The sequence below is a fragment of the Chelonia mydas genome, chromosome 9 (assembly GCF_015237465.2).
Source record: "Chelonia mydas isolate rCheMyd1 chromosome 9, rCheMyd1.pri.v2, whole genome shotgun sequence".
Classification (NCBI taxonomy): domain Eukaryota; kingdom Metazoa; phylum Chordata; order Testudines; family Cheloniidae; genus Chelonia; species Chelonia mydas.
The window spans coordinates 62,290,927-62,306,465 of record NC_057855.1 but is presented as its reverse complement, the minus strand read 5'-3'; positions in this window follow the sequence as shown (position 1 = coordinate 62,306,465).

The window sequence follows — 15,539 nt, the reverse complement described above, 5'->3', positions numbered from 1 at the left end:
ATGGGCACCACCACCATCCTGCATATCACTCAGGCCCATAACCTGGGCATCATCTTTGACTGTCTTTCTCTAGGACTTCTCATCCAGGTTATGTCTAAATCTTGCCAATTCTTTGTGTGACAAATCTAAAAAATGGCATTTCTTATATATCCACACAGCTAAAACTGTCGTCCAGGCTCTCATCTTCCATCTCAATTACTGCAACATCCTTTTCTCTTGCCTTGTTAATTACAGACTTGCCCTCACTCACATCCATTCAGAATGCTGCCGCAAAGACCATTTTCCAAGCCTGTCACTTTGACCACACTACCATGTCTGACTTCCCTTTCTCTATTGCATCAAACAGAAGCTACTGATCTTCACCTTCAAGGCCCTTCATGACCTATCTCCACCCCACCTATCATCTCTCATTCAGTATTGAGATGTCAACTCCCGTCTTTGATCAGCCCATGATGGCAGCCTCTGTCACCCACTTGGTCAAGTTTCAATCACCTTTGTGCTTTCTCCCATGCTGCACCTCATGCTTGGGAGGAGTTCCCCATAAATACTTGCAAAACTACCTCCTTGCCCTCCAAACCACTCCTTACAACTCTCCTTTGGTGCGATATCTACAAAAAACTTGACTTGGGTTAGGCCTCTTGTGTGCCTATCACTGTGACTGTAGGCCTTGCTGGAGCCCTAAGCATAAATACATGTATGAACCAAAGCTATGAACCAGAGTATCCCTGGCCTTTGCAAAATAGCAACACCCCAAATGTCAGCTAACTGAGTAAGCACATTCCTGACCAGAGAGGTCAATACAAAAACACACTGTTCTCTCAAGTAACTGTAAACACATTCCTACGAGGTGGTACAAGAACACATCGACACCTGGTAAGATGAGGGAGTGACAGGATAATGGATGAGGATGTCTTGTTCTAACTTGCAGGTACAAGGATAAGGGTGGTAACTAACAACATCTGACGTGCAATACCTAACTTGTTTGTATCAATGGATAAAAGGAGAAGTCATAGGAGGGGCATCTTTGTATTGGCTGAGGGGACAGGCTCCTGGTGTCCTGACTCAGACGTTACCTTGCCACAGGCATATATGTGTTAGTGTCCCTGTGACCCATTGAACAGACAGTAAACCTGGCTGAGTGCCTTCACCACCCAAACACGCCTGTGGTCTTTCTTTACAAATAACATGGCGGGCTGCTGAATTGCCATGCTGAGCTCTCTGCTACGGCAGCTGACATCCGAGCTCCACAAACAGCAGCACTTAGCAGCCTGGACATTGCAGCAGTAACAATGTTCTGCAGCACTAACAGTGACAAATATCTCCTTGTTTCTGCCTGTTGCCCCACCTGGTGTCTTGTCTTATATTTAAATAGTAAGTTACCTGGGGCAGGAATCACTGTTTGTCTTGTCTGTATATCACCTAGCAAAATGGGGTCAAGTGGCTAGGAGCTATGGTGGTGGTACCTTGAAGGCAGAAGGTCATGCTAGATGATCAAAACGGTCCCTTCGTTCATTAAAATCCATGACTTTAGATATCCTCAGGAAGGTTGCTTTTGAGAGTCACTGTAAAAGGCAGGATGTTGTGTATCATTCACTCCTGTGCGTGAGAGATACTGTTGGACACTCCTAGCTTCCTTGGTAAGGAAGCTTATTTCGTGTTTTGAGAGGGGCTTTCAATAAAAGGTTAAATGGTACGTGGCAGGTCAAACCAAATTTAAAACATACGTGTGTGTGATTACCAAATTCCCTTCCTCCCTCCCCCCGTATTTGTCTGCTTTGCAGGTGGTGTCTGTTTTAATTAGAAACTTCTTTGGCTGGGAATTTGAGACGTCTATTCTTGGCTTTCATTTTCATCTTGAAGTGTTTCTTCATTTTCTTTCCCCTCTCCCTCTGTCTCAGGGCTCTTGTCTTCCTGTCCACATCAGCATCATTAGCCTAAGACTGAACTGTCTTCTGGAGTTCAACTGCTGTAGAGTTGGAGACGTTGTTCATTTTCTTCTTATTTACATTTCTTATTTCCTGTATGAACTTGAACCAGTTCTGACTTCAATTCTTATACAGACATTGAAGCTCACTTGAAGAGTCACGTCTTTTCACTCCTTACTAAGACACAAACGTTGGCCGCTGCCCCAGAAAGGTTGGCTTAGTAACGTTTACTGTAAACGGGCAATCTTTGTTCCTGATCTTGCAAACATGCTCCTGAATCACTTGACTCATGTAGTTTCCGTGAACTCAGTGAGACTATGTACGAGAATAAAGTAACTTACTGCACTTACTGTATGTAAGAGTTCGCAGGAACAGGACTGTAGTTCATTTTTTCTCTTGAAAGAGAGGCCTTCCTCAGGAAGTTCTCTGCTAACATTATTTGGCTGAGATACAAGTATAACTGTCTGTGGGTGGTTTATTTTTGTTTGTTGTTCTTCTTTAAACATGTCATACAACACTTTAGCTATTCTGTGCTAAGTACACTAATGCAAGAGGTGGCTCATGGTCCTGCCCCCAAAGTAGAGCAGCTATAATTAACCCTGTCATAAATATAAAGGGAAGGGTAAAGCCCTTTAAAATCCCTCCTGGCCAGAGGAAATCTCCTCTCACCTGTAAAGGGTTAAGAAGCTAAAGGTAACCTTGCTGGCACCTGACCAAAATGACCAATGGGGAGACAAGATACTTTCAAAAGCTGGGAGGAGGGAGAGAAACAAAAAGGGTATGTGTGTCTGTCTATATTCTGTCTTTGCCGGAGATAGACCAGGAATGAAGCCTTAGAACTTTTAGTAAGTAATCTAGCTAGGTACGTGTTAGATTATGATTTCTTTAAATGGCTGAGAAAAGAACTGTGCTGAATAGAATAACTATTTCTGTCTGTGTATCTTTTTGTAACTTAAGGTTTTGCCTAGAGGGTTTCTCTATGTTTTGAATCTAATTACCCTGTAAGGTATCTACCATCCTGATTTTACAGGGGGGATTTCTTATTTCTAATTACTTCTATTTTTATTAAAAGTCTTCTTGTAAGAAAACTGAATGCTTTTTCATTGTTCTCAGATCCAGGGGTTTGGGTCTGTGGTCACCTATGCAAATTGGTGAGGCTTTTTATCCAACATTTCCCAGGAAAGGGAGGGTGCAAGTGTTGGGAGGATTGTTCATTGTTCTTAGGATCCAAGGGTCTGGGTCTGTAGTCACCTAGGCAAATTGGTGAGGCTTTTTTTTACTAAACCTTGTCCAGGAAGTGGGGGTGCAAGGTTTTGGGAAGTATTTTGGGGGGAAAGACGTGTCCAAACAGCTCTTCCCCAGTAACCAGTATTTGTTTGGTGGTGGTAGCGGCCAATCCAAGGACAAAGGGTGGAATATTTTGTACCTTGGGGAAGTTTTGACCTAAGCTGGTAAAGATAAGCTTAGGAGGTTTTTCATGCAGGTCCCCACATCTGTACCCTAGAGTTCAGAGTGGGGGAGGAACCTTGACAAACCCATAGTTGGGTACTGCCATGAAAATGGGAATGTCGGGGGTAATACCAGGATACACAGCACTGAAATGTATTTTAAATTATTTTGGAGGGTATAAACTCTGCTATGTAGTGAAAGCAAAATCGCTGCCTTGCATGCAACCTGTACTCATTTTACTGTTAACTGCATCCTTCCAGCTCCTGCCTCTACCAGCTGCATCTTGTCATCAGTGCAGATTGTAATCTCTGGCAGAGATTGTTTTACTTGTTTGTGGAGCACCGCTCCTTGGCATAACTGCAGTACTGGTAATCCATGTTAATCCTTATTTAAACTGGTAGGAATAGTGTCGATGGTTTGTATGACTGTGTTCTGACACTTGGTTCTGGCAGGAAGATGGAGCAGAAGACTTATTTAATTCTTTCCATCTCTGACTTTTATGACTCTAGGCAATGTATTATAACAAATCTCTGGCTGCCTAGGATTCTCAGTTATCACTTTGCTTCACATCATGCCATGTGGAACAAGGGACAGCTTTTTAAAAGTGCAGAAAGAACTCCTAACAATGAGACACTGAGCTGAATTACAGAGGAGAGGCATGAAAGCTCCCAGCATAATTCTTGGGTCCTGTAGGTACTTCCCTCTTACCCACAACCTTTTGCACTCTCCTGCATCCTTGAAGCCATATTTGTGAAGAAAATGTACCATCCCTTCACTCTTATTACAGAACTCTGGTTTAAATGGTAACATTTTATGTAACTCATTTGGAGATCAGTAAACTATTATTTTTTCTAACCACCAGTGAGGAGCAGTTAGCAGACTTCCAGTGTGAGCAGTGAGGGCAAGTAACCTAACTGGGTTTGGGATGGAGCTTTGAGTTTATACATGGGAGTGTATGATTAGGCTGCCTACGGTAACAGACCACTAGACTCAATGACCCAGGATGCACTTTCCCTGTCCTGTGTCATCATCTTAAATCTCACACTGAAGAAAATAAAACCACAGTACCGTTGTTCTATTTGGACACAGTTTATACCTGTGCACTCAAACTCGTCCAGTCTTCCAGGGTATAATCCAACCCTAAATCTCTATTTCATTTCCTAAATGGTTCTCTGACTCCATATGCAGAAAATGCTGTCACTTCATTACCCCTTTTCAATTAATTAATAAGGATAATATGCTTGATTCTGCTCTCATGTGCATTCATACAAGCCCACTGTCTAACAAATGAGCTTAATGGGACTTAGCACGTTTCCCCCTCCCCCGCAACATATTTAATGTAGGCATCCATAAATCTCTTCCAATTTCAGCAGTTAAATAGTCATGATGCATTTTTACAACAATTCCCTGAAACTATGTATCTTGCAGAATGGGGGAAACGTCAGAACTCCCCCATCCAAAATATCTGCTTGGTTCTTGGTACCATTTCTCTCCTGTAAATCAAAATAAGAGCTTTTAAAATTCTCTAGAAACCATGGATTATCATAAAGACAGAGAAACTACCTGCACTGTTTTTAGATTGTTTAACATTCCAATAAAGCTCAGAGCTTGCGGTAACAATAGGCTCATGGATAATCCTTTCCATTCTTTCATCAAGAAAAATGAATACATATTAATAAATTACAAAGCTTCACTATACCCTGAGCTAGTGCAGACAAATTAGAAAGAGATCCACCCCAAATCCAGATTGGTAGGGCAAGCTATCTGTCAACATTACCGATGATGACTTGAAACCCAGTTCAATTTTTATTGGGAGCTGCGGGTCTAAATCCCCTAGTAAACTTTGACAAATCTTAGCCCAAGGTATGAAAGCAACACTTATCTGAGAGGGTCAATTCAGTGAGATTTCCTGCCAGCTGACCTACTTGCATTGCAGGAGAAAGATCCATTATCTACTTTCCTTAGAGACAAAACATTGAGGTTTTCAAAAAGGTGGTAACATTTCTCCTGGGTAAGAGGCTTTCCATCCCTCTTCCTGATCCATGTTGCCCTCTAATACCAGACAAGATAACTCAGTGTCTGAACCTGCTGGTATGAGACTCAAATTGCTTTGGAGTTGAGGTTTGGACACAGGTTCTGTAAACAAAAATATTCAGCATGTTAAGATGCTTAATTGTAGACAGAATAAATTCTGCCCCAACTATACCAAGAATGTATGCATTTTTTAAAAACTATCAGATCTGTGGTATTTACAAGGTGACAATCACCTTGGTATCTAATCAACTCTTCTAGTAAGGCATTACACTGAACTATGAATAATTCTTTTGTAGCTTCGTACTGCAGTAAATGCCAAAAGCCATATTTTGGTAGCATGCCTTTAAACTTTTGTAGCCCACTATTTTCATTGTAGAAGTTACGCTGGACACAAGTATGAGGGGAAACGCTTATGGACCTAGGCCAGCACTGTTGTCTTTCTACCTTCCTTCATTTTTTTTATTTGTCTCCTTTCTCCTCCTCTTTCTTCCTAACCTTTTTGTCTCTATCGGTGTCTTTTTCTTACTTAAATTATAACCAGCAGCTGTAGAGGAGCTTGATGCTCCTACAATGAAATGCACTACCCAGAGCACCTTCTACGAATGAAATACTCTGCAATCACAATCATAATCAGTTTCACTCTCAGCATGTGCTACAGGTGAAGGACTCAGTTGTCAGTGGGATACTTTGCCATTCCTTAGGTGCCAGGAAAAACTGCACAGAGATACCTGTCAGAGAAAGAAGTTGGGCCCCATACCAAGAGCATCCTACATAGTGAACTTCTATTACAGCTAGTTAAATATATTTATATATAATAAAGTCAATGCAGGCCCATTGTCTTTTAAGTGTGACCATGCCATGGTGGCAGCTGTACACGTATTTTGCCTCTAACTTTTTTAAAAATCAAGATCTAAGGCCTGCTACAAGGAGGAGGGAGAAAAATTGTTCTCTTTAACCTCAGAGGATAGGACAAGAAGCAATGGGCTTAAATTGCAGCAAGGGAGGTTTAGGTTGGACATCAGCAAAAAACCCTCCTGTTAGGGTGGTTAAGCACTGGAATAAATTGCCAAGGAAGATTGTGAAATCTCTGTCGTTGGAGATTTTTAAGAGTAGGTTAGACAAAAGCCTGTCAGTGATGGTCTAGATAATACTTAGTTCTGCCTTAGGAACAGGGGACTGGACTAGAAGACCTCTTGAGGTCACTTCCAGTCCTATGATTCTGTTTGTTTTCTTAAATTCTATAGAACTTTTCCATAAGGGATTAGGAAAAAGAATGTGGAAACATTGGACCAAAGAGTTGGGTGTGCCCAGCAGTATTTGGCCCACTTGACTGGGGAGCAGGGGCAAAGGTGATATACCACAGCCTTTCAACCCTTCTGGCCCTGGGCAGGCAGATGTGAGAGGTTTCATTGTCTTCTTGCTCCCCATCCCGTGTTTAAGATAGGGTAACTTCTGAGGCTGTTACAAACTGGATCTGCCGCTGAGTGGAACTACACCAACTGGGATTGCCAGAGCACAGTGCACTCCATCCATACCCCTTCATCTCTTTGACATGATCCCACCACATCCTCCTACATTGTAGTAGGCTGAGGAAAAGTGGTATAGAGCTATCTATGCCACCTGAGAATTCCCCCTTGCAGGAGCAAGTCCTAGGACAGCTTTAAGTCTGCTTTATCCTCTTCCCTCCTTTGTCCTACAGAGCCAGCATGGCTGTAGGAAAGTAGCTCAATAGAGTTGCCTAGCCAAAACTGAGGGCAGAATTTGGAGATAGTAGGGTGGTTTAGGAGAAACTGAGGTTAGAGTGTGACCCACACAGTCTTTATTTCTGGTGATGATGTACTGCCCAGAAAAATACCAACTTGACTGACTCAAATTCTCAAACTCTTCAGGTTTGCAGGGCTGGCAGTTAAGAATATATTATAATCTGAGCAAATGTGATTTGGAATCACTGAGAGACAAGGGCCTAACCTCTTTTTACATCTATAATATGCATCTGTCTTGCTTTAGTGTTTGTATGTGCCTGCAATATTGTTGAAAAGTGATAGTTAAATAGAACCCCCTCACTGCTATTGATTTGCTCTTTCCCTTACTTGTGAGCTGCAAAAAGTTGTAGACACTATCTGCTTGCCATGGGCATATAAGCTATTTAGACTCTGGAATTCTCTAGATATACCAATCACCCAAAAGGTGTGTGTTGTGTTTCAGAGTGCCTCCATCTCTCCACACTTGGGGATGGGGAGAAGGTAATGCTTTCTTCAGTTAAAAAGAGTTTTCTGTATTGGGGTTTACTGTGTGTCAAATTGGATGATGAAATAGCAAATATGATGGAAAAATGTAATTTATCTTTGCTAATCAGAAGTCTTACAAGGTAGCTAGCCCTGTCCTCATAAGACGATCTTAGCACCTGCTCTGTACAGGTGTAAACTAAGGGTATGTCTACACTGTGAAATCAGGTCGAATTTATAGAAGTCGGTTTTGTAGAAAGCGTTTTTATACAGGCAATTGTGTGTGTCCCCACATAAATGCTCTAAGTGCATGTAGTCGGCAGAGTGTGTCCACAGTACCGAGGCAACCGTCGACTTCCGGAGTGTTGCACTGTGGGTGGCTATCCTACAGTTCCTGCATTCTCCGCCTCCCATTTGAATTCTGGGCAGAAATCCCAGTGCCTGATGGGGCTAAAACATTGTCGCGGGTGGTTCTGGGTACATATCGTCAGGCTCCCGTTCCCTCCCTCCCTCCCTCCATGAAAGCAAGGGCAGACAATCGTTTTGCGCCTTTTTTCTTGAGTTACCTCTGCAGACGCCATACCACGGCGAGCATGGAGCCCGCTCAGCTAACCATCACCGTATGTCTCCTGGGTGCTGGCAGACACAGTACTGCATGGCTACACAGCGGCAGTTTATTGCCGTTTGGCAGCGGACAGTGCAGTATGACTGGTTGCCGTCGTCGACGTAGTCCTGGGTGTTCTTTTAACCGACCTCGATGAGGTCAGGGGTGCCTGGACAAACATGGGAGTGACTCAGCCAGGTCATTTCCCTTTTAAGTTTCGTCTCATGGCGATTGAGTCCTACCAGCAGTGCACTGTCTTTTAATCAGCAGCCAGCGGAAGATGATGGCCAGCAGTCATACTGCACCGTCTTCTGCCAAGCACCCAGGAGATGACGATGGCTAGCAGTCGTACTGCACAGTTTGCTGCCAGCAAGATGTAAAAAGATAGATGAAGTGGATCAAAACAAGAAATAGACCAGATTTGTTTTGTATTCATTTTCTCCTCCCTCCCTCCATCAAATCAATGGCCTGCTAAACCCAGTTTTGAGTTCTATCCCTGAGGGGGCCATTCTGTTTCTCGCAAAGCCACCCCCTTTGTTGATTTTAATTCCCTGTAAGCCAACCCTGTAAGCCATGTTGTCAGTCGCCCCTCCCTCCATCAGGGCAACGGCAGACAATCGTTCCGCGCCTTTTTTCTGTGCAGACGCCATGCCACGGCAAGCATGGAGCCCGCTCAGATTACTTTGACAATTAGGAGCACATTAAACACCACACACATTATCCAGCAGTATGTGCAGCACCAGAACCTGGCAAAGCAAAACCGGGCGAGTAGGCGACGTCAGTGCAGTGACAAGAGTGATGAGGACATGGACACAGACTTCTCTCAAAGCACGGGCCCTGGCAATGTGGGCATCACAGTGCTAATGGGGCAGGTTCATGCGGTGGAACGCTGATTCTGGGCTCGGGAAACAAGCACAGACTGGTGGGACCGCATAGTGTTGCAGGTCTGGGACGATTCCCAGTGGCTGCGAAACTTTCGCATGCGTAAGAGCACTTTCATGGAACTTTGTGACTTGCTTTCCCCTGCCCTGAGGCACAAGTATACCAAGATGAGAGCAGCCCTCACAGTTGAGAAGCGAGTGGCAATAGCCCTGTGGAAGCTTGCAATGCCAGACAGCTACTGGTCAGTTGGGAATCAATTTGGAGTGGGCAAATCTATTGTGGGGGCTGCTGTGATGCAAGTAGCCAACGCAATCAGAGATCTGCTGATATCAAGGGTAGTGACCCTGGGAAATGTGCAGGTCATAGTGGATGGCTTTGCTGCAATGGGATTCCCTAAATATGGTGGGGCAATAGACTGAACCCATATCCCTATCTTGGCACTGGAGCACCAAGCCGGCGAGTACATAAACCGCAAGGGGTACTTTTCAATAGTGCTGCAAGCACTGGTGGATCACAAGGGACGTTTCATCAACATCAATGTGGGATGACCGGAAAAGGTACATGATGCTCGCATCTTCAGGAACTCTGGTCTGTTTCAAAAGCCGCAGGAAGGGACTTTATTCCCAAACCAGAAAATAACCATTGGGGATGTTGAAATGCCTGTAGCTATCCTTGGGGACCCAGCCTACCTCTTAACACCATGGCTCATGAAGCCGTACACAGGCAGCCTGGACAGTAGTCAGGAGCTGTTCAACTACAGGCTGAGCAAGTGCTGAATGGTGGTAGAATGTGCATTTGGATGTTTAAAAGCACGCTGGCGCAGTTTACTGACTTGGTTAGACCGCAGCGAAACCAATATTCCCACTGTTATTACTGCTTGCTGTGCGCTCCACAATATCTGTGAGCGTAAGGGGAAGATGTTTGTGGTGGGGTGGGAGGTTGAGGCAAATTGCCTGGCTCCTGGTTACGCACAGCCAGACACCAGGGAGGTTAGAAGAGCACAGGAGGGCGCGGTGCGCATCAGAGAAGCTTTGAAAATGAGTTTCGTGACTGCCAGGTTATGGTGTGAAAGTTCTGTTTGTTTCTCCTTGATGAAACCCCCTGCCCCCTGGTTCACTCTACTTCCCTGTAAGCTAAGCACCCTCCCCTCCTCCCTTCGATCACCGCTTGCAGAGGTAATAAAGTCATTGTTGCTTCACATTTGTGCATTCTTTATTAATTCATCACACAAATAGGGGGATAACTACCAAGGTAGCTCAGGAGGGGTGGTGGAGGAGAGAAGCACCAGGAGGGGTGGTGGAGGAGGGAAGGACAAGGCCACACAGCACTTTAAAAGTTTAAAACTTTAAAACTTATTGAATGCCAGCCTTCTGTTGCTTGGGCAATCCTCTGGGGTGGAGTGGCTGGGTGGCCGGAGGCCCCCCCACCGCGTTCTTGGGCATCTGGGTGAGGACGCTATGGAACTTGGGGAGGAGGGTGGTTGGTTACACAGGGGCTGTAGCGGCTGTCTGTGCTCCTGCTACCTTTCCTGCAGCTCAACCATGCACTGGTGCATATTAATTTGATCCTCCAGCAGCCTCAGCATTTAATCCTGCCTCCTCTCATCACGCTGCCACCACCTTTCAGCTTCAACCCGCCACTTACTCTCTTCAGCCCGCCACCTCTCTTCCTGGTCATTTTGTGCTTTCCTGCACTCTGACATTGTCTGCCTCCATGCATTCGTCTGTGCTCTGTCAGTGTGGGAGGACAGCATGAGCTCAGAGAACATTTCATTGCAAGTGCGTTTTTTTCACCTTCTAATCTTCACTAGCCTCTGGGAAGGAGAAGATCCTGTGATCCTTGAAACACATGCAGCTGGTGGAGGAAAAAAAAGGGGACAGTGGTATTTAAAAAGACACATTTTATAGAACAATAGGTACACTCTTTCACAGTAAACCTTGCTGTTAACATTACATACATAGCACATGTGCTTTCATTCCAAGGTCGCATTTTGCCTCCCCCCAGCACGTGGCTGGCCCCTCCACCCTTAAGAAAAGCACCCTATTTCAACCAGGTGACCATGAATGAGATCCCTCTCCTGAGGATAACACAGAGAGATAAAGAACGGATATTATTTGAACGCCAGCAAACATACACTGCAATGCTTTGTTCTACAATGATTCCCGAGTACATGCTGCTGGCCTGGAGTGGTAAAGTGTCCTACCACGGTGGATGGAATAAGGCTTCCCTCCCCAGAAACCTTTTGCAAAGGCTTTGGGAGTACATTCAGGAGAGCCGCGAATGCCAGGGCAAATTAATCATTAAACATGCTTGCTTTTAAACCATGTATAGTATTTTAAAAGATACACTCACCAGAGGTCCCTTCTCCGCCTGGCGGGTCCGGAAGACAGCCTTGGGTGTGTTTGGGGGGTACTGGCTCCAGGTCCAGGGTGAGAAACAGTTCCTGGCTGTCGGGAAAACTGGTTTCTCCGCTTGCTTGCTGTGAGCTATCTACAACTTCATCATCATCACCTTCCTCGTCCCCAAAACCTGCTTCCGTGTTGCCTGCATCTCCATTGAAGGAGTCAAACAAAATGGCTGGGGTAGTGGTGGCTGAACCCCCTAAAATGGCATGCAGCTCATCATAGAAGCGGCATGTTTGGGGCTCTGACCCGGAGCAGCCATTCACCTCTCTGGTTTTCTGGTAGGCTTCCCTCAGCTCCTTAAGTTTCACGCAGCACTACTTCGGGTCCCTGTTATGGCCTCTGTCCTTCATGCCCTGGGAGATTTTGACAAATGTTTTGGCATTTCGAAAACTGGAACGTAGTTCTGATAGCACGGATTCCTCTCCCCATACAGCGATCAGATCCCGTACCTCCCTCTCGGTCCATGCTGGAGCTCTTTTGTGATTCTGGGACTCCATCATGGTCACCTCTGCTGATGAGGGTAGCTTGCCACGCTGGCCAGACAGGAAATTGAAATTCAAAAGTTTGCGGGCCTTTTCCTGTCTACCTGGCCAGTGCATCTGAGTTGAGAGTGCTGTCCAGAGCGGTCACAATGGAGCACTCTGGGATAGCTCCCGGAGGCCAATACCATCTAATTGTGTCCACAGTACCCCAAATTCGACCCGGCAAGGCCAATTTCAGCACTAATCCCCTTGTCGGGGGTGGAGTAAGGAAATCGATTTTAAGAGCCCTTTAAGTCAAAAAAAAAGGGCTTTGTCGTGTGGATGGGTGCAGAGTTAAATCGATTTAATGCTGCTAAATTCGACCTCAACTCCTAGGGTAGACCAAGGCCTAGTCAAGTAATGACCAAAAAGGAAGTCAAAAGGATTACCATAAAGAGTTCTAGTAGCTCTGTGTGCAGAGTCTCCTGGACCAGTCGAAGGCCAGCCGAATGATACTACCTGGAGACCTGTCTAATACCTTACCCACTATGGGAGGTTTGAGAGGGGGAGTCACATGCAAGGCTAAAGCGCCATGGATGTCAGCTCACTGGCCAAGCTGCCCCTGTTCTTACCACTGGTGGTTGTCCACTTGGGAGTTCCCCTCTGTTGTCCTGTCAGGGAGACTGTCCCTCCACTGGGTATTCCTACCAAGCAGGTAAGAGCTATATGGTGGTTTCCCTTGTTTAGATCTCTCTGCGTGAAGGGACCTGATATAGTGCACTAGGTTTCTTTCTTTATTCTATATTACTTGCCCCTGTTCCTCCTGCTTGCTGCTGTAGGCAAGTGTATCTTGTAGTATTGTCAGCGGAAATTAAGGCTGGTTGAAATTTTTCTGACAAAACTTGGGTTTACAACTTATCAAAAATTTTTGTTAAAAGAATCTTTCTGCAAAAACTTACTTTCTCATTAAAAAGGAATGCCTGAAAATTGACATGTTTTGGCCAAAACTTGAAGTATTTTATTCAAAATGGTGGCTCCATGCCTTGTACAAATTTTAGTTTGGGTGCCTTCTGCTCCCATTCTCTTCTTTGGGGTCTCTATCTGGTCTATATATCCAACATTGCACAATGGTCCATGACTCCTATGATGCACCCACACTGCTCACCAAGAGGGGAAAAGGTGGTACATTATGGGAGATGTGATTTGAGATGAGATGTGACAGTCTGGCCCAGAGAAAATAATTGGGAGCATAAGGCCAACCTCCATGATATGGGATAGTGCCATTTTACATTCTAGTTTTACATTCTATATTCAAAACATTCTAGTTTTTGACCAAAATACTTTGATTTTCAATATTTTTGTGAAAAAGTCAACCTTTCCAATGAAAATTTAGATGAAAATGAAAAATGGATTTGCCAAAACCACAGGAGAAAAAGATCTATTTTTCCAAGCAGCTGTAATGTTCATAGAGGTTTGCCCTGAGGGTAGGAAATATTTGTGCTGTGTTACACTCCATTTCCTTCTGTAGGGTTGTTCGTGAATTATTTTACTTACTTGGAAGAAAGGAATGCCTTCTTTGGCCTAACAGCCAGCTGTGCTTCCAGAAGCTCTTAGCACCTCCTTAACTTTCCACTGGTTGTGAGTCAAAATATGAGGGGTTGCTTTAGGTGGAATTCTGTGGGTCTATGTCCCCTCTCTTACTCTTGGTTACTATTCCCTCACTCTCTTTTCTGATGCCCAACCACAATGCATCAAGTGGAAAGGAGCCAAGACACTCTTTCACCACATGCCAGCCAGGTGTGGAAGGGGAAAAGAAGCTCAATTGCACTGACCTACCTGCAGGAACAGTAAGTAACTTCCCAGACAGCCCCTGGAGCAACTTGGATGTCACATTACAACATAAACTAAGAAGAACTAAGGTTGTGATAGGAGCAGAGCATTCGCCCAGATGTTGTGTGGGTACCATGTATGGAACATGGGTAACATATGTTACATGTGCAGCTACTATCTATCATGGAGCAAGAGACTTTGGTTTGATGCCTCAAGGTCAAGCATAAAATCTTACACACAACAGGGATTAATGGTAATAGGTGTGGTCTGCATCTTGGGAAAGGCTCCTATGCTCCATTTTGGCTGGGTGGAGCCAGTTTTTTCCTGCAGTGTTACATGTATTCAAATGGATCTTATTTTAAATCTTTTTCTCAGACATGTTTGTGGTCAGATAGCAGTCGAGATTAATGATATACAAATGAAATAAAAGGCACCAAGTTATAAAAGTGAGAGTTTTTTATTGAGCCCAACTGGCAGTGAATTTATTGAGTCAAATTAGCAACAAATTAACTGAGTCAAACTGGCAAAGTATATTTTTAGTCCTGAGTAGTTCTCCTGAGAAAGGCAAAAACCCAGAGGGAAAATCCCTCTTTTTAAAGAGGGGAAAAATTCTGGGAAATTCCTTTCTGACCCTCTAGGCAGCGATCAGAAAAATGCCCAGGAGATCAAAACAAAAAACTAAAGTATTAAATGAAAAATACACATATAGTTGTGATAAGCAAAAGAGAGAGAGCAGAACAATTTAAAAAAAATGCCTTAGCAATACATAGACTGGGGTCCAGATTCTCAAAGGTGCCTAACTCCCATGACCTAAATGCCTTTGAGGATCTGGGCTTGGGTTACCAAAGATCAGCAGGTGACAAAGCAATGAGCAGTCATGTTTACCAAAATAGAAATTAGCAACCACTGTTTCTATTTATGGCAAGCCACAGTGATATGGCAATGGAAAGCAGGCTAAGGGGAACATATGCACTGCTTAGCTTTGAAAATAAAATCCACGCCAAGTCAGTATCTTTTCAAAAGATAAAAAGCTAAGTAATAAGATATCAAGAAGATTTTATATATAAAATATATATAAAAACCTCTGTATCAGAATTCCTTGGCTCCAGCTTTCGGGCTCTCCAGCTCATCTTCTATTATGCCATTAAGGAGTTTTCCACGCCTTTGTTTAAAATATCACAGAGCATTGTACCAAACAGCCCTACCCCCGCCGCACACACACAGTCACACACCAACATGCACACTCCTCCAACACACCATTGCACCATCCACATCTCTCACACACACCTTTGCACCATCAACACGCCAGCACACTTATAACACACCAACATGTTTTAGATGTTGTTCTAAAAGATGTGCTCCAGGAATTATTCTGGGGAAGTTCTAGGGCCTGTGTCATACAGGTGGTCAGACTAGACGATCACAATGGTCCCTTCTGGCCTTGGAATCTATTAATACACCATCGCACTATGCACCCACAAAAGACCATCTGTATAAGATTTTTTCTACCTTTCTGCCCAGCAAACAGTGAAGTAAGCCCCACCACTATCTCCTCCCTAATCCCTGCACTCAAATCCCCTTTTTCAAGACACACCTCATTCTAGCTGTTCACCTCTGTCCTCCCCTTCTAAATGATATGGGAAAGTTTCATTTTGTTTACTTCTGAATTGCATTTTTCATTTTGTTTTAGTTTTCAGCCACTGAAATAATACACTTGTTTTCAG